Genomic DNA, 24964 nt, shown 5'->3' with positions numbered 1-24964 from the left:
CTCAGTACTTTCCTATGCCTCTAGTTTGAGCAGAGACTTCATTTTATGTCATGAGTGTCTTAATATCAGTGTCATGGGATTTCTGGATAACTCCAGAGATTTTAATAGTGAATACCTCCCATGTTTTCTTAATGAAATGAAAGGTGAAGTGTTAACTTTGAAAGGCCCTTGCATTTATTGCATTGGCAGGTTACAATTAAGTCTATTAGAGAAGTGGCAGTGTACCTGAGCTGTTGAATCAAAGTAGCAACATGTTGGGAGAATGATAGAACTGGAAAGCACTATTAAAAAGTGCCATTACACATTTCACTAGATGAAGCAGAAGAGTCATAATATAAGTGGTTTTTGTGGGGTTAGCAGCAGCCTAGATAGCAAGGATGTCAGGTCTTGCTGTAGATTCAGTAATTAGTACTTGAGTACTACTGGCTTGATTGCCATAATATTAATTGATTGATTGATTAAACAACTATTTCCTAAGCACTTGCTGTGGGCCAGGGTCAAAATTAAGTGCTGTCATAAAAAGGTACCAAAATAGGTGTGCTTCTTGATATGTTCAAAACCCGTTACCACTCTGTGAAGTTCCTGCAGCAGCGGTGAAGAAGGGTATGGGTGCAGATGCTGCAGGTTTGGGCTCCCCTCTAGCTGACTTGCCACAGGCCATTAGACTAGGCACTTAGCCTCTTACTCTCCCTTTCTGCCACAGCACAGGGAAGATAACACTAAAACTGCCCGATCTAGCTTTCTCACAGTGTCAGTGTGATGTACAAACAAGATAATCAATATGGCAGTGCTTTGAAAATTGTAAAGTACCCATTTTCTTTTCATTTTGCTATAGATAGAAATAATCATTTCCACCTATTCACCTCACATGGATGCTCTTGCTTCTTGGCATTTATCAAACAACAATGCTCTGTCCCTGATTTACAAATAGAATTAGACAGAGTTCCTGCCCTGTGATTTTAAACTAGGCAGACATGCATGATAAAAAAAAAAAAGAGAGAAAATACTCAAATAGACAATACTGTGTGATGATCATTAATGTGTTTATAGAAGGCTTAAGAATTTTATAGACAGTGCTATGTGCATTTTTCAGAGTACTTAGGATGTTTGTTTATTGGAAAAATGATAATTTGCATAATGTAGAACAAGAAGAAAAGAACAATAGAAGGGGACTGAAGAGAGATGAAATTGAGTAGAAAGAAGCAAGTGAGTGAGACATGGGGTAGATGAGTCCTGCAACTATGTTGAATACCTTTTTAACTGCTTTACACTTTCATGAGAGTTAGATGGGGAAATTGACATAGGTGTGAGATGAACAGCAACTCACTTGCAAGTGGACTGTTTTCCTCAGTAAACTGTGTCAAGTAGTTCAGCTCATGATATACTATGCTATTATTATTTAGCTTTTGAACTACTTAATATTTAAAATAGCAATAGCTAAATTAACACCCTCAGATATGTTAGCATTTATACAATGCCTTTAGATTTTTATGAAACTTATGAAAAAAATTTAATTTATTTCTCAGAACAAGGTTTTGAAATAAGCATTGCCATCTTCTCTAATTTCGAGCTAAAAAAAATTGGGATAGGAGTTAACAAAATAATTTATTCAAAGTAAGCCTGTAAGTGGAAGAATTATGGCTTGAGTCCAGATTTTACCGACTCTAAGATTTGTGCATTCTGCATCTTCATTTCACATAAACAAATCAACAGTCTAAAACAAAGAACTATCATAATGTACTGGGCAAAGAAAGAACTCTTAAAAATAAAAGCAAATGCAAAGCAAGGGTTGTATTTTAAAGTATTGTCCCTCATCCCCCTCTTCATATTCCATTTCTAGAATTTACAAGTCAGTTTCATTGGTTTCCAGAGTGACGCAGTCATTAGAGAGTTTTATGAAAAAGTCCTTCCAGGTCAACATTGCTTCCTTGAAGAAATGTCTCCGTGAGGGTTTAACGGGACTCTGGTTCTGTGTATGGGTAGCGAGTATTTATTTCACAGCATTGTTAGAATGCTCAGAAGAAAGCCTTGATGCTACTCGCTACAATTTTTAAGGTGTTTATTTTGTTTTCATTGAGCTCTAGGTAATTGTGTGTGAGTGAAATCTGAAAAGAAGGTAAGCACAGCTTTAAAGAAAAATAAAGCAAAGTAATAACTGACATTTCATTTCCAAGAATTAATAAGATTCTATCTAGTTAACTATATTAATGAAAACATAGATGAACAAAATACACGCACCTTCAAATAGATAAGCATAGTTGTCAGCAAAACTTTAAATTTCCTTGAAATCTCAAACTCTTCTAGTCTAAGAACATATTATTATATGCCCCTTTGCTGAAGTGAGGGTAAAAGACAGTAACAGCTCCCATAAAAACTCTTGGAGTAGCTTAGCATTTTCCAGTTTTACTTCTGTGTTTTTTTCCCCCCTCTCTACAGTAAGAGTAAAATCTTTAATGAACACAAGATACTTTACTACAATAAGAACAAAATCTTATTTCTTTTTTCCTGGACTAGTGTTGCCACGCCACTCTGTAAACTGAAATGTAGCTTGTCAAAGCAGCTGCTAACGGCTAATTTCCATTTCCTTTTCATTTTTCCTTCTATAATTGCCTGGAATAAAACTACTAAAATGTTCATGGACTAATGTTACCAAAATGTGTCAAGATCACATCATAGTCTGGAGTTTCTATTCTACGCCATCAGAGAACCGTCTGACTAGAAAGGTTCTTGATTGATCATCAGTGTCTGGCTTTAGGAAGCACTGTATTTTTACATTTTTAGACCCATTTGTAAAGAGCTTCAAAGAAGACAATTTCACCATTGTTCTCACTAACTCATTTTAGATACAGTCACTTTTATTTTCAGGAAATTCCTCTTTATACTTTGATTAAATCTCTCCCATGCACAGATTAAAGAATATAAATCTCCAACTGAATCTCTGCATGTGGAAACTTGACTCTTGGAATGTATTAAATATGGAAAAAGAATTTAAATCCATCTATTTCCAAAAACTTGTGATTTTTATTATATGAAATTCACTGAGTGTTTAGGGCTGGGTCACACAATATAAAGACCTTTAATGAGAAGAATGTCATGGCTAGGCTTGATATTTAGTTTCATGGTTTCAATAAATTGAGGAGTGGGCTAACCCTGAGGGACAGACTTGTACTACCTGATGTCAGGAAACTGACTTACAGGGTGACTATATGGTGGTGATAGAGGGGTGGGGAGTTGAACAGGAAGGAGGAAGGGAAGATCTGAACCTTTTTTGCTTGGCTGTAATTTTTCAGATAGTATTGTGTCTGAAAAACTAAATTCCAATAACACTTTCATTATTCAGAATGCACTTAGACATGGGCGATAAGTACAAAGAGAAAATTTGTAATAAAAAAATGGATGCTCCCAAGTCTGTGCAATGGAGTTCTATTTTAAGCAGAGAAGCAGTTGCAATCAGTGAGATTGATAGAAACAGGAGAGAGTTGACATCTTGAAAAACTATAGAGAAGTTGACAGTTGACTTAATGGTTAATTTTGTAGAGGAGGATGATAAACTCTGTACACCCCCAGCACACCATAGGAAAGAAGGAAATGCTTTGTATTGTCTTATTTCATCTTTTAGAAAGTCCTGACAAATAGGTACTACATTAGCCCTATTTTCAGATGAAGAAACTAAGGCTTAGTGAATTAAGAAACTTAACCAAGATCACTAGGAAGGACCCATGATTCAAATCCAGCTCAATTTGATAGCAAATCTCCTAATATTTTCCTTATCTTACTATTGCTTATCCTACTATTGAATACTATTATTCATTCTGGTGACACTAGCTTGTAAAGATTAAGCTATAGGATATAAAACATATTTTACTTGAATAGAACTGCTACTAAAGTAGTTAAATTAAAAATGTTTTGGGCCAGGTGTGATAGCTCATGCCTGTAATTCTAGCTACTCAGGAGGTGGAGATCAGGGGGATTGTGGTTCAAGCCCAGCCCAGGCAAAAAGCTACCAAGTCCCCATCAACCAATAGCTGGGGCATGGTGGCTCATACCTATCATCCCAGCTATGCAGGAAGTATAAATAGGAGTATTGTGGTCAAGGCTGGGGAAAAATACAAGTCTCTATTCCAAAAATAACTAAAGTGAAAAGGACTGGGGTGTGGCTAAAGTGGTAGAGCACCTGCCTAGCAAGCACAAGGCCTTGAGTTCAAGTACCACCACCATCAAAAAAAAAAAAAAAGAGAGAGAAAGAAAAGAAAATGTTTTGGAACTTACGTTTATGTTTTATTATTCCATTCAAATATGGTTTTATTATATCAATTTAAAGGCTAGTTTTTAAACAATGGAATCAAAGGAAATGAATGTGGGCTCTGTAAGCCTCATCTTAGTCAGGCTCATGCATGAACTTAAATTTTACACCTCTGGATCACTGGCCTCCTCCTGTCTCAGTTTCACATTTTCCGTTTCTGCCCTAATTTCACCATTCAGACTTGTACTATAAACTCGGGATGTCTCAATGAAGACTGGTGTCTCTTTCTGACCAAGGCTGCTTCCCTTCCCAAATTGGATTTATACAAAGAAACTTCTAGCATCTAACTCAGGAACGAATCAAGATAAATGGTCTTGTGCAAGGAGAACCCATCCTTCTATTTGCTGAAATTCTCTGGTATGCTAAATATGATGGTTCTCTCCTTTGATTAATGCTACAGTCAATTTTTAGATTTTTCTTTAGCAATTTAGCATTCACCAAAACTTTTAAATGCATATTATTATGCTGTGTATATAATTTCTAAGATTTAGCTTGTCTCATGTTACATTTTATTATGTCATTATTTTCTTTATATGGGTTGCACTATAGTATGGTAATTTGTTTACTTAAAACGTTCATAATTTACACTGTAGAGTGTATAGTCTATAGAAAAGTTCTAGAGCTAATCCCATCTTGTTTTCCTTCTTCCTTACTCTCTCCTTTCTCCTTCCTTTTTTTTTCCTTCCATCAGTTCTCCAGCTTTCATGTTAGCTAAGGCACTTGGTCTTGCATCAAAGTCTTGGACTCTTAGATTTGCAGAGTAGGATGGGATGGATTGAGGTCATTCTACTTTGAGACTCTGTTGTCCTTTATACAATTAGCAAATTAGCATAATTATAAAGCTTGTTCTACTTTTCATTAACAATGATAACTTTCTAGGCAAAATAGTGAGCATACTGAACTGTAAAAGCAGGGAATTCTATCAGAATTTTAGATGTCATTTGTGTTAATTGTTCAGGATCATTTATAGACTCTAAAAGGAAAATAACACAAACTCCTCAGATTTTGCCTGTAGCAACTGAAATAAAAATGCATTCAAATAAATCACTACCTCTGGACCAACCTACTGCAAAACTGCTAGATGGTCACTCCAGTGAACATGCTGGTTACTTATTGAAGTCAAGACTCTTCTGCTCCATCAGGGAATGCAGTACCAAATCCAAGGTTAGAGCTGGACCTCCTTTTGGAGGTGGAGGTTAAATAATGCAAAGCATCCACAGAATGCTAGAGGCCAAGGAGCAGGGCTTGTGACTCCAGAATATGTCAGCACAAGGTGAAGTTAAATTTTTAAAGGGCCCTTAAAAAAATACTCATTGTTAGTAGTCAAAGTAGAGAAATAAAAAGGGAAGATTTCAAGGATGACTAGGTAAAGTCCTGTTTCAAAAGACTTGCTGAGTAGAGGCAATCTTGAAAAGGAGTATGAATGAAATGTTTTTGAGTTTTTTGTTAAAATGATAACATTTAAGTGGCTGCACTTTGACTTGAATGGCATTTAAAGAAAATAAATATATACAAAGAAAATGTCTGCAAGGGTATGTGTGTGTGTGTGTGTGTGTGTGTGTGTGTGTGTATACCAAAACTGGAACTGTGGTTGGTCTAAGAGACAATATTACTGCATTTTTTCTTTCTTCTTTATACACTTTTGCATTGCCTATTTTGTTCTCCCAATGAGTGCACACACTACTTTTACAATTATGTGGAGGTGGGTATGAGGGAGAGTGAACTATTTTTGTTTAAAAGAAAGGAATTTTTAAGGTAAAATGAATGTTTGCATAGCTAAATTAGCAGGGCAAAACATCATTGGGGAAGAAGAATCTGTGTGACAGAGAAAAACAGACTAATTAAAAACAAATGAACACAAATGCCTGGGCTTTGCAACAACAGCAGAATTTATAGAATTACGGCACCTCTAGAATTATGGAACCCACAATTTCCTGCATATGTCAGTTTCTGCCAACTTTTGGTTGCCTGTGGTTTTCTTAAAATACCGTTGGAACCGACTCCCAGAAATCATCAACCCAGTTGTACATTACAATCTAACAAAGATTTCCAAAATTTCTACAGGAGCTTCCCATTCATGTCTGAGTTCCAATTTTCTGCCACACACTTTTGAATTAGAGCCAAGATCTTAGGGGCCCTTTTTCATGTTGTTTCATGTTATTTTTCTTACCATCAATGAGGCAGATGTTATTATCCACATTTCATAGGTATAGTAATTGAAGCTCACTAAAAGAGGTGCCCAAGGTCACTTGGACTTAGTGTCCTATGCTAATCTTATGCTACACTGAGATCACCTCTGGAAAAGTCAAGATGTACTGACAGTCCTTGATTCCTAACATGAAGCTTCTGAGGTCTGTAGGGAGGCAGGTTATAAAAAGTGTTCAATAAATGGATAGTTGGGCTTTTAACAGCTCTAATGAGGTAACTGGCTTTACATTGTCACCCCGTAAGTGGCAGGAGAGTCCATGTAATATTGCGATTAACTGCTGAAAACTTGGTTTTGGTGGATTATCGCTTTTCTGTTCTTTGTAATTTTATCATAACTTGAATGAAGCAGTTGTATTTTTTAACAGTTATATTAACCCAAAATACTTCTGTGTTAATAAGGGAAAAGAAACTTAGAAGGCAAAATTAAGAACTCTTAAGGGGAGTAATAATGAAATATTACATTAAAATTATCCATGAGTAGACTGCTGGGTCTTTGCACACATAGGAAATTCAGATTAAATGGATGGCCCTACAAATTCTTTGATGGGTTGAATATAAGTTCCAGCATATTCTAATTTATTCCACGATACCCAGGATCCACAGGGAGAGGATATCCATAGCTGCTATTGTCAACATGGTCCATTCTTTCTTGTTAGCAATTGTTTTCACATTCCTAAATGCAAATTTAGAGTATAGTAATAGACTAGCTTTTTACATTATATAACTCGGATAATCTCAATTATTACTATGAGGGAGTATGAATGTGAAAATATGCACATATACATAGGCCACTAATGAATGGTTTACTTATTTAACAATTCTATTAAGTGTTATTGGTAATTCAAATTGAAGTTTTGTTGCACCTGGTTAATTGAAAAATTTTGCATATGTTCACTTTTTTTGTTCTCTAGAATGATGATAGCTAAGTGATGCTTAAAAAGCAGGTGAATTGCATTTGTACTTTGCTGGCAACAAAGTGAAGGTGAAGAGCAGTACTAGTTATGAAATAGATACTCATAAGTACTCGTTTGGTTCACTGATCTGCTTATGCATCTTCTTCAGGTTGGCAATCAAATAAGTCTTTAGATTAAAAATAGGAGGACATTAGAAACCCACCTACTTGTTTTCCTTTAGCTATGAAAGGTCAGTGTGCTAAAAGGTCTGTATTACACAGGGATCTTAACCCGAGTTCCAGAGGATGTTCCCTTAACTTACTGAAATATTATGTGAATTGTTTTTGGTATATTCCTATGTTCATTTTCCTGGAGAGAGAATCCATAGTTTTGTTTTGTTTTGTTGTGTTTTCTGCCTGCAGGAAATCTACAATCCTGTAAATGGTTAGAATGACTGACAATATGTAACATGCCACTTGCTCCCCAAATGTCAGCATGGGTGCCTGAGAAAGAAAACTTGTCTACTTTTGGTTGGATTAAGCTCTAACTTTCTCTCTGATTTTTGACTTTGCTAAGGTGTGGGTCAAGATTCTGTTATCACTTAAAACTCTAATGGACTAAGTGATCCAGGACCTAATTGTAGGGGAAATTACCTGTATCCTTATGCATGTTCACAGCTACTAAAATCCACAGCAGTCCATCAGCTAACGGTTCCTATCTTCTCACTTGAAAGAATTTGGGGCAATCCGCTCCCAGTACCAGGCACTGACTTTGGAATTCATAGCACATCTCAGTCTAAATTTACCAGTCTTAGAGGTGGAACTCTTTAGTTTTTTATTTAGACTGACAGAGTAGGTTAGTTAGATGTGATCAAATTAGCTAAAGTGTTTCTCCTCACACTCCACCCCTTCACAATCCTGTGTCTTTAAGTAAGTTAATGTTTGACTAGTTCATTGCACTGTTACAAACTGAAAAAAAAAAAAAGAAGCATTTACATTGAGGATCATTCCCATTTTTGGAAGAAAAATAGGACCTTTGGAAATTGCTATTGATTCTAAGTCCAAATGTTAATTACATATAATCTCTGGGTTATACATTTTTTATTATCTGTATTTAAGGAGCATGAGGATCTATGGGTTGACAATATTTTACTTCTATTTGCTCCTTCAAACTTTCATATCTAAGTGGGTCAGAAATGGTTATTCTTTCTATTGTTTATCTTTCACATTTCTATGATTTATCTTTTAAATTAACATACCTTAAAATTGCCATATGCTTACATTATTTTAAAATGTTGGCATCTTATAAATATCTCTTTTTACAAAGACAAGATTGCTCTCTTTGGTGGTAGTCAGAGAAGTTACAGCTTTGCTAACATTCTTCCACTCCAGCAAGTAAGACAAGTGCTTGGGAAACTCATTAAACTCTAAAGCAACTTCCCAAAGAAAATAAACTTAAAATTATTTTGGAATATTTTGACTCATACCCATTTTATTTTATTTTTGGTGGCATGGGGTTTGAACTTGGGGCTTCATGCTCAGACCCATTTTATAGTTTGGCTGTCAAGGGTCCATTTTGGGTATCAGTTTTCTGCTTCTTCTACAAGTTTTAGAAGTTCCTTTCAAGTAAAAATTTTAAACATCTAAGCTTTCAACATAATAGAAAGCATAAAATTCCAGTATCATAACAAATGCCTTCTAAGAAGATTGTAAATTGAGTGACAGAGGAGAAGTCATATAAAGGGACCCCTACTAGAGAACACAAAATGGATTTATTTGACAGCACCCAAATAAATCCATTTTAATTTTCACTTTATTTCTGTTATATTTCACAGCTGTGGTATCATGAGTGGAGAGAGAAGCAGCTCATAGAAGAACCTGGGTTCAAAGGAACGGAAATTTAGCATGGAATGTGAAATTGAGAACTTCTGCTTCTTAGAAGATGATTGTAGAAGGTTGAAGGATGTGTGCTTGGTGCTACAGCAGAATTAGAAGCCTGGGCTGACCCTGCGTGCGTTGACTGGCCAGTGTCTATGTAGTACTGCTCCTCACAACAGAAAAGCTCCTACCTGACCAGCGAATAGAATTGCGAGTTTCTCCTTAAACTTTTTCTGTCTTCTGCTGTAGAAAGGACTATTATTAATGAAGGGCGACTTTCACTTTTTGAGAGGTTACTGTTCCCCCAGGACCAAAATAAAGCAGTCTTTATCCTTCTCACACCCAACATATACCAGTGAGTTCCCTATCGAGTGCTCTTTTGCATGCATCCTTTGCACAATGGGTCAGTATTCTCTATTTTCTTTTTTGTGCACTGGGGCCCTGGCCGCCAGAAGGGAAAATAGCCACACACAGGGAAATGGCATAAGTTAAAATCAAGCAAACCTAGTGGGATGGTAATGACTTTCCCAGCATCCAAGTCTTTGCCTCCGGGGATATGTGAAGCCAAAAAACAATGTCATTCATTCAACATTTATAGAGAGCACTCAAAGTACTTTGAGCACCAGAGGGCAAGCAAAAGTATGCAAAACACAATCTCGGCCTGGAAGATTCTTGCTAGGAAGGGTTTTTTAAGTATTATCCAGACCTTATGACTCCTGAAGACATTCTTGGGTGAATAAAATTCCCCTCAATTCAAAATAAGCATGGAAAGTATACGACTAGGACGATGCATCTTTTTGGAGGTAAGGCATATAAATGTGATTTTTAAAAAAAAGTAATTTTTAAAAATTATTCATTTATTCACATGTGCATACATTGTTTGGGAGCTTATACTGTGGCTTGGGTGATGATAAGCGAGGGAGTGGGTGTTCTTGGAGCCTGATTTGAAAGAAGCTCCTTCTATGTCTGCACAGGTAGGGGAATTCTAACAAAGAGGAGGCCAGCATGTTTACATGGGAAGTGGGTAACTGAGAGAAAGTAGCTTTCACAGGACACAAAGGCAACATTCCACCCGGGTGATCGCAACCATGGCCAAGCCAACCTTGTTCCCCCCAATTCAAATTCTCTGTCTAGGCCAGCGGGCAGGCTGGGGTCGCGCACTCCACTCCGGCAGCCCTTGCATATGCGGTCTCCAGCCAGTAGTCTGCCACGTGCGCCGGGTTCCCAGCTCGGCCTGTCAGCCTGCCTGGCGCCTCCAAGGTCGCCATGGCAACCGTGGGGTCCCTATCTCTGTACCTCAGCGTCTAACCGAGAAGTCCAGACGGCGGTAGTGGCAAGAGCGAGTGGCTCGGTCCCCTTCTCCGGAGGGGGTACAGCGATCGTGGGCTGTAGGCGCCACTTCTGCCGCATAAGTGGCAGCACACCTCCTTCGCCTCAAATGGGCTCGGATCCCGAGCCGGAGCGGGTCACACTGTCTTTCCCCTCCTCTCTGGCCACCCGGAGGTCAGCTTCTCCAGGCGACACTGGCGTCCGGTGCTCCTTCCGCGGCTTTACGGATTTCCGGGGGCGAAGAATTTTGCCTCGGTCCCTACGAGCATCCCTCAGCCTCTCTCTCCCCCTCCCCTCGCGACTCCCCCACCCCGTGGGCGCGCGCGCGCGCGCACACACACACACACACACACACACACACACACACACTCACACACTCGCGCGTGCGCACGCCCGCGCGCCCCGAGCCTCGGAGTCTCCAGCGCCCCTAAGCAGATCCCACTCTCCCCGGCGCCGCTACTCACACAGGCTTCCAGCCGCCACGGGGCGTCCTCTGTCTGCGGCAGAGGCGGCGGCGGAGGGAAAGGCGGCTGCAGCTCGGCCCTGTCTGGCGGCTCCGTGCCCGGGACAGAGTCCGGCAGAAGCGGAGGAGGAGGACGCCAAGGCTAGGAGGAGCCGCACCGCGCCCGGCGCCCGGCTTCGCACGGCGGGCTGTCTCCGCGCCCCGGACCGCAGCCCCAGGTAAGCAGCTCCGCGGCCCGCATCCCTGGGGCGTCCGGCTCGGAGCTGGGGTTCCTCGGTCCCGCCCCCGCTTGGGCACCCGGACCCAGCCTGGAAGGGGAGTGGGCGAGGGGGGGAGGGGAATAGAGCTAGAGGTGAGGCTGGTAGGGAGCGGAGCGTGGAAGACCGGGCGCTCCCGTGGAGCCCGCCGCCGCGCGTCTTTCCCTCCGTACCCCAGCTCAAGCTCCATCACTTTTACGAGCCGGGGGTCCCCGGCGCCCCAGACAGCTGTTCTCCGCTCCTTTCTCCGCCCGCCCGCGTCTGTTCCGGGCTCCGTGCCTGCTACGCGAAAACCACCTTCCCTGCACCTTGGACAGCGCACCCCGCTGCTGGCCGCCCCTGGCACCGCCCGCGGGACCCTGTCCTGCTCGAGCAGCCCTCTCGCTGCCCCCTCCTTTCCAGATTGTCACCCTCCTGCTCTGCATCCCATCTTCTTCCTGCCTTGGCGGACTCCGCTATGGTACGGGCCGGAAACTTTCCTTCCAGCCTGGTCTACCCTAGGTACTATTGTTATTTGTGACTGTCCCCTCTCACGGGGAATGGGACGCCTTTGACAGGTCTTTCTTGGTGGGAGCGCGCCCTGCCTGGCCCAGCCCCAGGCAGAGGAGGCACTGGGCAGCTGGACTAAGCGGCTGCCAGGGTGCGGAGCCCGTGCCTTGGCAGCTGGAAGCTGGCGGGTTCGTAGCCTCTCTGGACACGTGCGCGCCTCCCACGGACGCGGCCCCTCCCGGACCACTCTACGTCCTCCCCCTGCATGGCCACAGCCACCCCATAGGTTGGACGCTCGGGGATCGCGGGTACTGATTGGCTGAAAGCGAAACCCCGCCTCCTTCATGGAGGGGGGTGGTTCTGTAGTGTTGTGGTTGTCATCCCGCGGCGAGCACATGGGGGAAGTGGGGTCTACAGGTGGGGAAGCCAAACTCAGTAGGAGCCCTGCGCCCACTGTGTCTAACCACTGGGCAACCCCTTTTGTCAAATACGCTTCTGCATTTCTCCTTTACTCAATTCCTCGTCTTTTACTGCTATAACTTTTGTTTAAAACTTGTAACCCTAGTTATATTAAAATTGTCTTTGTTTTAAAAAGCAGGGCTAGGAGAATGCCAGAAATAAGTACACATGGAGCTGTCCATGGCAAACGGGGCTGCAGATTTGAGTTTGGTAGTTTGGAGAAATTAATGGAGGTTGTTTAAGGGATCTGAAGAGGGCGGAGAAACGGGAAAGGAAATTGATTCTTGGAGAAGGAGAGACAGGTGAGAGAGCTTAAGAAGCTGATGAAGAAGGAAGTGGGTTCTTTGTTGGGTGAGATGTGAAGGAGAAATCCGTATGGGTGCTCCAGAGAGGTAGGTGCTGTTCTGCTGAGGAGAGCTCTGTCTGGAAAAATAGTAATTTTGGCTAGTATTCAGTTCATAATTAACACACTTTGCTTTTGTTTTGCTAGCACTGCACTTTTGATAGGAGACTATAGTAATAATGTCTATCCATGTAATGCATATTAATTATTTTACTTTCTTGTAATATACAGATTTGCAAATGGTAATGAATTTCATAAAGTGAAAGACCCCTCCAGAGAGATGCACTAACTAGTTAAGTTAAAGTGCTTTTGAAATATTGTGAGAGAAGATGGATGAGCATTTTGTAAAATCCAGAGATTGTTCTGGTATTATTTAGAGGACCTTTGCAGAAATACTTATAAATGATACTGATTTCTCTTCATTTCAAAGCGTGATAGCCTCTAGCATTTTCAGGCTTTAATTCCTTCAGGCTGTTTTGATGTTGTGTCTGTACATCTAAGATTATTGTAATTCTTATCTTTAGAAGCCTTGTCAATGCAAAAGAAACAGCAACCCATGCAAGTTAATGTTGACAACTTTATAGTGAGTGCACTGTTATTTTATTTGTAAGCTAGTGAAATGTGCAAGAATAACATAGCACTACTCTTATTCCCCAGGGACTCATATCAAAACAAAGTGGAGAATCACATGAGGCTATTCCAGGGAGAACAATTATTTTTAAGATGAATAAATTTTAAGATTCCTAGGTGTAAACAACAACACCATTTGAATTATCTTTGTACACACTGATAGCACATGATACTAAGTAAAACAACATATTAATTAATATGTTACATGATTCCAAAGTAGGTGGTAAAGGTTTTCCATTTATTATTGCATGAGTAACAGAATTGCTTTTCTGTCTGGAGGACTTCATATTCAAGGAACAGGCTTTGATACATTTGACAAATTGAAAATCATTGCTATTGTTAAGAAAATAAGTCTTACTATGTTTTCATTTCTCTAGTTCATGCCTTGAATTGTGCTCAAGGATTTAGATTCTGATTGTGGGCCTACTAAATTTAGATGAGTTTGTGGATAGGAAAAGGATGTATATAATGACACAGACACAAATGGATATATGCAAAATATATGTATTTATATCAACAGTTACATTTATATGCATAATTTTAGAGTACACTCAATGTATTCATATATAATGTTATTGTCATCCTTAGAAATTTTTTGCTCATTTCTTCTTGTCCAAAAGGTGGCCCTGTTTTAAACTGTAGAAAGCATTATCACCAATAGAATTGGCCAATAGATCATGGAAACAGACAATAGTATTTTGTTGCCTGGCAACCACCTACAGTGAATGAAAAACAAAGCAGTGACAGCTGCTTCCCCATCCTGATAGTCAGACTGTAGCGCAGGCGTTGCATCCCCCAATGAGACTGGTGTACTAAGTTTCATTTCAGTAAGGTGAAGCTGTTTCTGTTTTTTAATGTTTTCAAAAGAATATTAAATTTCTTATTGTAGTAAGAATTCTGTTGTTATTGTTGGATGAAATGAAGCATCTAATTTCAATTGCCCTGTTAAGCCTGGTGTAACTGAAAAATGCAAAATGGGAAGATTGTTTAGACCTTTCTCATTCTTCCCTTTATAGTCATTAAACATCGTAAGTAAGCACATTTTCTGCTGCCGTCAGGTGCTGTTAGGATTCTACAAAAACTTGAATTGCCTGTGATACCTAAATAGATGACAGGCTTTTACTGCTAAAAGGGAAGTAGACATTGATGCTCTGGCCTAACCCTTTAATTTTAAGGGACACTGAAGCACAGTGAGGTGATGTGTGTGACTCAACCCTAGGTGACAGACCCAGTTTGAGGATGCCTTTCTCTGGAAAATACTTGGCCATTTACCCGCATCCCCCCCCACCCCCCTGAATTTTTCTTTGTTCTTGACATAAAATTTCTAACCAAGATTACAATAAGGATACTCAGAAAGTACAGGAATATTTGCAAGTGAAAATTCAGTGTGGACACACTAGGCTAGATGTGTTCTTCGAAGCATTGTATACAATATATTCTGCCTTCAGTCTCTATGAGTCCATGACCCAACTCTTTCCCAAAACTTCCAAGCTCAGTCCCTTGCTTTGGCGGTTGCTTGTAGCTTTGGACAGTCCTTGATAATCTCTTACTCTGTGAGTTTTTAACAGGGATAAGATTGAAGATTGTGTTGGTCTATAGGTGAGAGTTTAAATATTATAGGTGATTTTTTTTTCTTTTATTATTCATATGTGCATACAAGGCTTGGTTCATTTCTCCCCCCTGCCCCCACCCCCTCCCTTACCACCCACTCCACCCCCTCCCGCTCCCCCCCCTCAATACCCAGCAGAAACTATTTTCCCCTTATCTCTAATTTTGTTGTAGAGACAGTATAAGCATTAATAGGAAGGAACAAGGGGTTTTGCTGGTTGAGATAAGGATAGCTATACAGGGCATTGACTCACATTGATTTCCTGTGCGTGGGTGTTACCTTCTAGGTTAATTCTTTTTGATCTAACCTTTTCTCTAGTACCTGTTCCCCTTTTCCTATTGGCCTCAGTTGCTTTTAAGGTATCTGCTTTAGTTTCTCTGCATTAAGGGCAACAAATGCTAGCTAGTTTTTTAGGTGTCTTACCTATCCTCACCCCTCCCTTGTGTGCTCTCGCGTTTATCATGTGCTCATAGTCCAATCCACTTGTTGTGTTTGCCCTTGATCTAATGTCCACATATGAGGGAGAACATACGATTTTTGGTCTTTTGGGCCAGGCTAACCTCACTCAGAATGATGTTCTCCAGTTCCATCCATTTACCAGCGAATGATAATGAGTCGCTTATTACAGTCTCCCATCCTGCAATACAAGATGTCCTGTTTGCCTGAAGAACTGGGCTCTTTTAAGCCAAATTCTTGCTACATCTTATTAGTTGAGGGTTTATAAGGCATCTTGCCAGAGGGGCTACCTGATGCCTGTTAGTAGAGAATGAGTCATCTGTCTCTGAGAGTTGCTCTTTAACTCTGAAATGATAATGAATGAATTACTAGGTGCCATACGCATACCTTATATGCATGATTTAATAAGCATTTCTTCTAAACTTAGGAAATGCATTCAAGTGTGATACATTTTGAAGATTCATGTGCTATTTTAAAGAATCTGTATTCCTTTGTTTATTATTTATGACAAAAGGAAACATTTAACTTGTTAATACGATACTTTTCATAGAAAAACTTGGAGCTGATTGGAGAAACAATGTTGTGACAGGATTAAGTACCATTGAAGAGCCATTGTCATCAAGGAAGATGCTCTTTAGCAGCTCCATGGGTGGGGGCAGGGAATAAATTGATTTACAGCATGTTTAATTTAGTTTTAGAAGCCAGCTATTAACTTGTTTTAGCTGAAGGATTTTTCAAACAGAGTAATAATTTGGCAGATTTGAAGTTAAGTTCACTGATTTAAAAAAAAAAAGCACACTCAAAAATTGTTTTCTACCATCTTAGTATAGTTTGCCCAGGACCAGTGCTTGTTTTGGAACCTCAGGGTTATTCAAAGTTATTTAAAATTTTTTTCTGAACCATTTCTGTATCACATTGTTTAGTATGATGTTGTTTAGTATGATGTTAAATATTTGATAATTCATACATTTAATTTAATCCACTGGAATCTTAAAATTTAACTTCCCCCTCCTATTTTCTTGTACAAGATAAACTCCATGTTATGTGTATATACAAACACACGCACAATACTTAATACTATTTCCTTTTTTTACATTTTCATCCTATGATAGAACACTATTGAACTTGATTTGTGGGGTTTTTTTTTTTGTTTTTTTGATGCTGATGATTGAACTCAAGGCCTCATACATTGTAGGCAAGCATTCTACCACTGAGCTACATCCCCAGCACCAAAAGAAGCTTTTTGAGAGATATTTATGTTCGCAATTTCTTTATGTCAGCTTCTGCTATTATAACTTAGAAACTCTTACCTATTCAGATAGGATGACTGCTAAAAACAAGCAAGCAAGTAAAAATGTGAGAAACATCCCATTTGCTACCTTTCTAGGTAGCTAGAAAAACAAATTTTCTCATTCTTAGACATGCATTGACTTACATGCACATGGATTTTAAGTTCCATAATCACTTATTTTAAGGATGGACAGAAATAGTGTTTGGGAGATCTGTGTGTGGTAGTATTTAAGACAAAGATGATATATGCAGACTTTCAGAAATGCAATAGTATAAGAAGAATCAAATTTATTCCTTTTGGAAAAACTTTCCATTTATGCAGACAACATAATCAACCTGTGGCACCTAGAACAGTGCTCAGGGTCTACAGCAGAGTGTGGCATATAGTAGGTACTTAGTATATATTTCATGGAATTAGGGTGGCTTCCCTCCTTCTCTAATAATGCAAATATTTTAGTCTTTACCAACTCTCAGAGAGTGAAGAAGTTACTGTAGTTTTCTAATTGTTTTTATATAAAATAGCCCAAACAACTCACTTAGCCAGTGATATTTTGGAATATACTCCTTTTCAGTGTGGAAAGTTATACCAGGGCTATTGATTTTTCACAAATACAGCTATCCCAAGTACAGACTAGTTATTTCACAGCCCACAGCAGCATAACAAACGGTATGGTAGTGAGTCTGAAGGAATACTTTATTTAGTTGGCGCTGGAGGGTGAAGTTTGCTAGCCCCAATGTAATTATCCAGACTGGAAAGTGGCCAGTGTGCTGTGGTTAACATCCCAAACAGTGGGAGAAAAGCCACGGATGAGGTCTTTAATGACTACAAGTAGCCAGAGCCTCTGCTTTGGTCTCATTTGCAAGAGGACACCTTGAATACCTAGAAAGCCTCAGAAGTCATCTGTGTGCTTAAGGGACAGAGTTCCAAAGCCACCAGTTGGATTCTAGGTGCTCAAGTTAAGGTCATTGGAAGAAGTCATAATCCCAGGTATTAGGTGCCATTGAAATAAGACCTTCTTTATCTTGCTGCATCTTTGTGATGTAGTGGAGAGTGGGAGTGTTTGCAGGCAACCCTGGAGGATCACAAGGTGGCTTCAACTTTGCATTTCCACCACTGCATAGGTGTTCATCTTTCTCATAGGGTTTCTTATAGGGTTTTATTCACAGTTGCGTATCAGCAAATCTTTGTTAAGATGTAAGCTGATAAAAGGTTCAAGTATGGGTTGAACATCCCTAATCCAAAAGTCTGAAGCCCATAATCCTTACTTTTTGGGCACCAACCTGCCCCAAAAGTGGGAAATTCCATGCCTCACCTCATGTGATGGATTGCAATCAGAACATAGGATGTATGTAGAAGGTGTATATGAAACATAAATGAATTTTATGCTCAGACTTGGATCTTATCCTCAAGATGACTCATGTGTATGGAAATAGTCCAAAATCTGAAATTCAAAACACTTCTGGTCCCAAGCATTTTGAATAAGGGGTATCTTTCTATAGGGATTCCTGGGCACCTTACAGATATTAGGTGTTCAATATATGTTTTTATTTAATTGTAATAGTGAAACTTCTTACTATGTTATTAGACAGTTGTCTAGGGACAGTTGTTTTGTCTTTACAAGAAAAAACAATAACAATACCATTTAATACCATACTGTTTTCTTTGGGGATTATTTTTTCAACCTTTACTGAGTATTTACTGTATGGATGATACTATATTTGGCTCTGGGGTTCATAAAAACCCTTAAGACACAGTTCCTACCCATGGAAGACAACATATCATGTGGAGTGAAGTGCACAAGTTCAGTATGACTGTGCATATGATCAGCCAGCCTGGCTTACAGGGAAACAGACCATGGAGGATCTGGCAGGGTCCACCAGAGTTTCTGAACTTAATGAGATTGGCTATCTTTTCTCAAATCTGCCTGTTTTTGGGAATCCTGTGAGGTGCTTGTTACAATATTGGTTTCTAGATCCCACCCAAAACCTACAGTATGGGAATCTTTAGGGATGTGGCTGATGGAGTGGATAGGGTTAGTTTTGGATCAACGTAACTTGACACTTCACAGAATTATTCTGCAAGTATCTCCTGCTTTCTCATGTGTGGGGCAGCTTGGAAGTGCAGCACAGTTAATGGCCTCAGGAGTTGACCTCAGCCTTGGCAGAAAAATAATACCCTAACATCCTAGACTCTTGAGTGTGATAACTCTGATGCTTCTTCTACACCATGTCCCAGAGTCCTCATAAAATTGAACCTCAGGAACCCAGAGAGAAGTCCTTTAGAATGCCTGTGCTTTAGTGACCGTCCCTTCACACTGCTCACACTGCCCCACCAACTTCCTTGGATTCCTTTTCCCCACACACTGCCAAAAAATAGCTTTCACTTAAATTCTGTCTCAGGGCTGCTTGTGGGGAATTGAACATGAGATATGGCAGAATCTGCTTCTATTTTTTTATGAAGCAAGTTTGGGAGACCCGGTTTTAGGTGACAGGATTTAGACAAGGGCTCTTTAGATTTGGAGTTTAGGGAGGTCACTTAGGCATATATGTGGGGAATGGGTTGATGTAGGAAAAACTGGGGACATGGAGACCAGCTTGGAAATGGCACTGCCCAGGCAGGTAGCAATGAGCACTTAAGCTAAGGTAGTAATTTGGGATTGGAGATGCAGCTTGATAGATTGTGGTCTAGAAAAGTCAGCACAGCACAAACACCTGTGATATGTGGTGAGTTAGCTCACTGCCATTCCCAAAAAAGAAAATTCTGTCTTTCACCCTGCCCTATTACCCTGGTCTGTCCATTAGATGTGGCCACCCCTGGAAGGGCGAAAGAAACCTTTGTCCTGACTATAACCTCAGTCAGGCTTTCTGGAGTTAAATTGTACAATCCGGGCCTAAATAAAGGAAGCAAAGATAAATTGAAGAATATAAATAATTCACCATTGGATCATTAAAGGAAGAAAGTTACATTTTATGGGAAGGATTTGTGGAGTTGTAGAGAAAGAGAGTTGAAGAGATATCTGTGATGCATGTCCATTTTATGATGAATAGTGAATTTTTCCCCCATGCTTGTGGCCAGGAAGTGCATCCACCATCAGTTTCTGGAAGACCTTGCATGACTCTTCATGCACTTACATCTATTTTTACCCTGCTGCTCTGATAGCCTGTGTTTTAGCTAAGTGAATGAGTGGCAGCTGGGGGGTGTGGGGTGTTTTTTTTTTTTTCCTCTTGTTCTATCGTGATGCGTGGCTTTTGACTGTGGTTTGTCCTGCCAGATTTTAGGCCATCAGTTCGCAAGTAAAACCAAGGGTTACAGAAAGTAGGAGAAAGAAAGCATAAATCCTTATAAAGAGAGCTGTTTTGAATTAAATGCTTAATTATGAAATGAGCAAGTTAAAGCTTGTTAGATGATATGAAATAAAATAAGGCAGCTTCTAATTAGTATTAGTATGAGTACTAACATTCTGACTCTGCCTGTAGTCAGAAATGTGAAAGCTGAATAATCAAACAAGTCCAACCCAATACCATCATATTTTTGTGAAAGTAGCATTGAATTAATGACAAAAAGACCAAATAATGAGAAGTTATAGAACACATCGGCAAAGAGCTTACTAGGCTTTGATTAACAGGGAGAATGAGAGGCATGACAGTAAAAATACTGAGCGTGTGAGTGTAAGAGAGGCCAGGAAAATGATGGGTGAGACACAGTGAAAGGGAGAGGTGTTGTTAGTGATGTGTATCGTGTATATGATATTTTAATTATACTTTTTATTTTGAGAGAATTGTGGACTCATATGCAGTTGTAGGAAATAATACAGAGATCCTGTGTGCCCTTCTCCCAGGTCCACAAAAATAGTGTCTTGTTTATAGTACTTATAACAAGGACATAGACATTGATACAATCCACCAATCTTGTTTGGTTTCCCTAGATTTACTTATACTCATGTGTTTGTTGAGTATGAGTGAGAGCTTTTCTTCATTGTAGAATTAAAAAAAAAATTGCCTGGCTTAATTGTAAGTGAAGAAGAGAAAATAGGGAATAAATCTCTCAGCTGCCTTCTCAGAGTGGTACCTGGGGTCACCTGAGCATGGCAGGAAGGTCTGTGGGGTCTTCTACCAGGTAGAGCTTCCTCTTTGTTTACTATCCAGTGCCCTTGCATGTTGTTTGTAATAGAAGTTTTCTTATAAAAGCTCACTTTGACTGTGCTCCCTTGCACCTCATGTCTATCTTTCCCTCTTGTGCTGGGAGCGGTTCTTCTGCTGTGTATGGGAGGGGCTCACTCCTGCAGCCTGTTTTTCCAGACTTGCTGTGTTCAGCCAATGGGAAGCAACAGGGAGAAGGGCAAAGCAACTTATTTTTTCTTTGCCCTAGCTTTGAGTGGCATTGCTGGTGGCAGGAATTCCCTCCTCTGTAGCACAGCACATGCTCTGTAGATCTTTTTGGTTCTAGCTGCTAACTAGTGACCTTGGCCCCAGACTTCAGCAGTACCACCTCTGCCATTATTCTCTTCAGCCCAAGGGAGGTGGCATTTTCCTGTTTTTGCTAATCTCTGGACTATGTGGTGTGAGACTGTCTACCTCCATCACCTGAGTAACCAATTCTCTATATTAAATTTCCTCAGTGGAAAAGACTTGAGGAGATTTCTGTTTTCCTAGTTAGACATTCCTTAGTTTGTCAGAACGTGGAAATGATGTAAATCTGATGAACCTGCATTTGTAATCTCACTGCTGCCCCCAGACATCTCATCTCTTTACTGACTCTATACCCTCCGACTCTGTTTTTCCAAGTACCAGTTTCCCTTTGTCAAATGTATTTGGCATTCTGGCAATCCTTTTTTTTTTTTTTTTAATTATTTATTCACATGTGCATACATTGTTTGGGTCATTTCTCCTCCCTGCCTCCACCCTCTCCTCTCCTCCCACCTCGCTTCCAGGCAGAACCTGTTCTGTGATTTTCTCCAGTTCTGTTGAAGAGTAGAAATAAGGAATAATAAGAAAGGCATAGCATTTTTGCTAGTTGAGATAAGGACAGCTATACAGAGAGATTCCTAGCGTTGCTTTCATGTACAAATGTGTTACAACCCAGGTTGATTCATCTCTGACTGATTTTTACACTGGTTCCTGATCCCCTTGTCATGTTGACCTCTGTCGCTTTAAGGTTTCTGTATTAATTCCTCTGGAGTGGGGACATCAAATGCTTTCATGTTTTGGGTTTTCTGTCTAACCCTGTACCTCCCATATGTGTTTTCCCCTTGTCATGTAACCCAAGTCCTACAACATGGCTGTATTCTGGCAATCCTTTTCCAAGTCTTTGTTATTCTCCTTTAACCTGTCCTTTGCTAACCTTCCCTATCTTATTTTCTGCCATCAGTCCTTACTGACCTCATCTGTGTGTGTAATATCCTTAACGTATTAACATACTGGTCTCATGACTTACTCCTGAGTGTGCGTTGGCTTACAGGTCATATCTCTGCTACACAAGGGTTTGGTTTTGCTGTCTCTTCCTTTTCTGCATCAGGATACTTTTAATATGTATCATCAGACTCTTCCTCCCTCTCTCCATAGAAGCATATGTGATTCTATAACAAATACAATACTAACAGCATTGACAGGAATGCTTTGTGAAGAAGGGAACTGGACTCAAGTAGCCTCTTCAAGTGTAAAGCCAATACAAAGGCATATCAGTGGACTGCATGGGTCCACCATGTGGTCACACAGTGCCTTGAGGAAGAGGCCACAAAAGAGCCACTTTGGAATCTTCAGAGACCAAGTGGAACAATGTAGTGACTGCCCAGGCTCCTCCCTCCTGGAGGGTAGTCTTGTTGTTTGCTTATCTTTAGCCGCTTCATGCCTTCTCCAGGGATCTCATGCCATGCACACGGCTGGAGCTGGAGCTTCTTTCCAGGAAGAGATTTAGAGATATCGTCAACTAAGCTGCTCAAAAGGGCACATCTGAGGTGCTCCATCCTCAGATTCCAGAAGCAGTATCTTTAGGCCTTGCAGCACACGTGGGGCTATGCTTAAAATTAACAGCCATACAGCTTTATAGACTGGGACTTAGAAAAATGCAAAAGAAGATTTTAAGTATTGAATAATAGCCTGTTCTCTTGCCCTTGCAGTGGGAACAGGGCTAGGAATGTTTTGTGGGCTGGTGCACACCGTCATGAAGAGACGGATCTTTTTGGAACCTGCCTGTAAGTCTACTCGCTTGCCTCTGCTCTCCATAATGATAAGAAGTGGTGAGTGCTGGCCTGGAGCACTGTGAATTAGGTGGCTCTGGGAGAGCTGACAATGGAACAGAAATAAGCTCATTTTAAATGGTCATGAGCTTCAAGGCAAGTAATTAAGACACACTTCAGCTTCATGAAAAAATTAGGGTTCTAGTTAAGACAAGCTTGAGATTGGAAAAAATAAATTGCTTGCACACTTATAATCAATGAAGAACAGTTTGTTTAAGAACAAAACACTGACTACACTTGCTCTTATGTGAGTTTCTCTTCTCTTTTCCTTTTTTCTTTATGTCTCTGAACAAGGTTCCTTTTCTTTTCTTCTGGTAGTTGCTTTATGCACTTGTCTTTAAGAAAGTTGTGCCTGTGTGAGAGATCTACCAGGTTCTTGTGACATGCTTCCAAAGCTGAGTATTGTACCCATTTTGGTTGCATCTTTCTGCTGAGAGGCACATTGTGTTTCTTTCCTTACTACTAAGTAATGTGCAGTGCCATGAGTAGAGTGTTTTTAAATGGGACTTTCATAAGCATTAGGGACTTGATTCTGGCAAACAGTGCAAAGCAGGTGTTTTGGAAGTTAGAGAAGCTATTTACTGTGAATTGGCTGAGACACTGTATATAGTGTTACATTGACCCTGGTAGATTCTGATTTTCCCTATCTAATTAAAGGATTGTTTTTGACATGTATGTTTTAAATCTCACATAACACTGTGACCTAGCTTGACACTCATTTTGTAGTAGAGATTTAATGTTTTTTGAGAAAAGCACACTAGATATTCATTGTGAAATGAATAGGTAGTTATTGTGCCAAATTCACACTAGGTGCTGGGGACACAGTGGTGAGCAAAATAATCATTATTTTTGTCCTCCTGGGAGTTCACAACTTACTGGAGAGGACATTAAACAAATAAACAAAAAATAAGTATGAAATTGGAGCTCATATCATGAGTATTTGGAAAAGACCAACTTTCTCTGTAAGGGTATAATGAGAGTGTGGTGGTCAGGAGAGCTTTGCATGGGAGAGTAATTTATAAATTAATACCTAAAGGGTGGCTGGGGTTATCCAGGTGTGGTGTCTCATGTGTGATGCCTAGAAAGAATTTGGCTTTTGGAAACTAAAAAATAGCCAGGGTTGTTGGAGAGCAGACAGTGAGGGTGGACTGCAGCTGAGACTGAGACTGCTGAGATGTAGGTTAGACTTCGATAATGCCAGACCTACTATGTCACGACTTTAGACTATGACTTTAGGCTTTATTCTATGTACAATGGAGAGCTATTATTTTTTTTCCATTTTTCTTTTATTATTCATATGTGCATACAAGGCTTGGTTCATTTCTCCCCCCTGCCCCCACCCCCTCCCTTACCACCCACTCCACCCCCTCCCTCTCCCCCCTCAATACCCAGCAGAAACTATTTTGCCCTTATTTCTAATTTTGTTGTAGAGAGAGTATAAGCAATAATAGGAAGGAACAAGGGTTTTTGCTGGTTGAGATAAGGATAGCTATACAGGGCATTGACTCACATTGATTTCCTGTGCGTGGGTGTTACCTTCTAGGTTAATTCTTTTTGATCTAACCTTTTCTCTAGTTCCTGGTCCCCTTTTCCTATTGGCCTCAGTTGCTTTAAGGTATCTGCTTTAGTTTCTCTGCGTTAAGGGCAACAAATGCTAGCTAGTTTTTTAGGTGTCTTACCTATCCTCACCCCTCCCTTGTGTGCTCTCGCTTTTATCATATGCTCATAGTCCATTCCCCTTGTTGTGTTTGCCCTTGATCTAATGTCCACATATGAGGGAGAACATACGATTTTTGGTCTTTTGGGCCAGGCTAACCTCACTCAGAATGATGTTCTCCAATTCCATCCATTTACCAGCGAATGATAACATTTCGTTCTTCTTCATGGCTGCATAAAATTCCATTGTGTATAGATACCACATTTTCTTAATCCATTCGTCAGCGGTGGGGCATCTTGGCTGTTTCCATAACTTGGCTATTGTGAATAGTGCTGCAATAAACATGGATGTGCAGGTGCCTCTGGAGTAACAGTCTTTTGGGTATATCCCCAAGAGTGGTATTGCTGGATCAAATGGTAGATCGATGTCCAGCTTTTTAAGTAGCCCAATGGAGAGCTATTAAAA

At 40.3% G+C, this 24964-nt stretch overlaps 2 protein-coding genes across 10 annotated transcripts in view; both read left to right on the top strand.

Moving 5' to 3' along the window:
• Ccdc122 (coiled-coil domain containing 122) overlaps window positions 1-10079 on the top strand; it is a 71983-nt gene extending 61904 nt beyond the window's left edge. The window contains exon 3 of the transcript XR_012436216.1: window positions 9239-10079. The gene's annotated coding sequence lies outside the window, so the exon portion shown is untranslated. The remainder of the gene's footprint in view (window positions 1-9238) is intronic.
• Window positions 10080-11154: 1075 nt separating this feature from the next.
• Window positions 11155-24964, top strand: part of Enox1 (ecto-NOX disulfide-thiol exchanger 1) — a 554869-nt gene continuing 541059 nt past the window's right edge. For all 9 annotated transcript variants that reach the window (XM_074043338.1, XM_074043336.1, XM_074043331.1 and 6 more), the window contains exon 1: window positions 11155-11291. The gene's annotated coding sequence lies outside the window, so the exon portion shown is untranslated. The remainder of the gene's footprint in view (window positions 11292-24964) is intronic.

Source organism: Castor canadensis, chromosome 10 (assembly GCF_047511655.1).
Source record: "Castor canadensis chromosome 10, mCasCan1.hap1v2, whole genome shotgun sequence".
NCBI lineage: Eukaryota > Metazoa > Chordata > Mammalia > Rodentia > Castoridae > Castor > Castor canadensis.
This window is presented reverse-complemented; position numbering and strand designations above follow the sequence as displayed.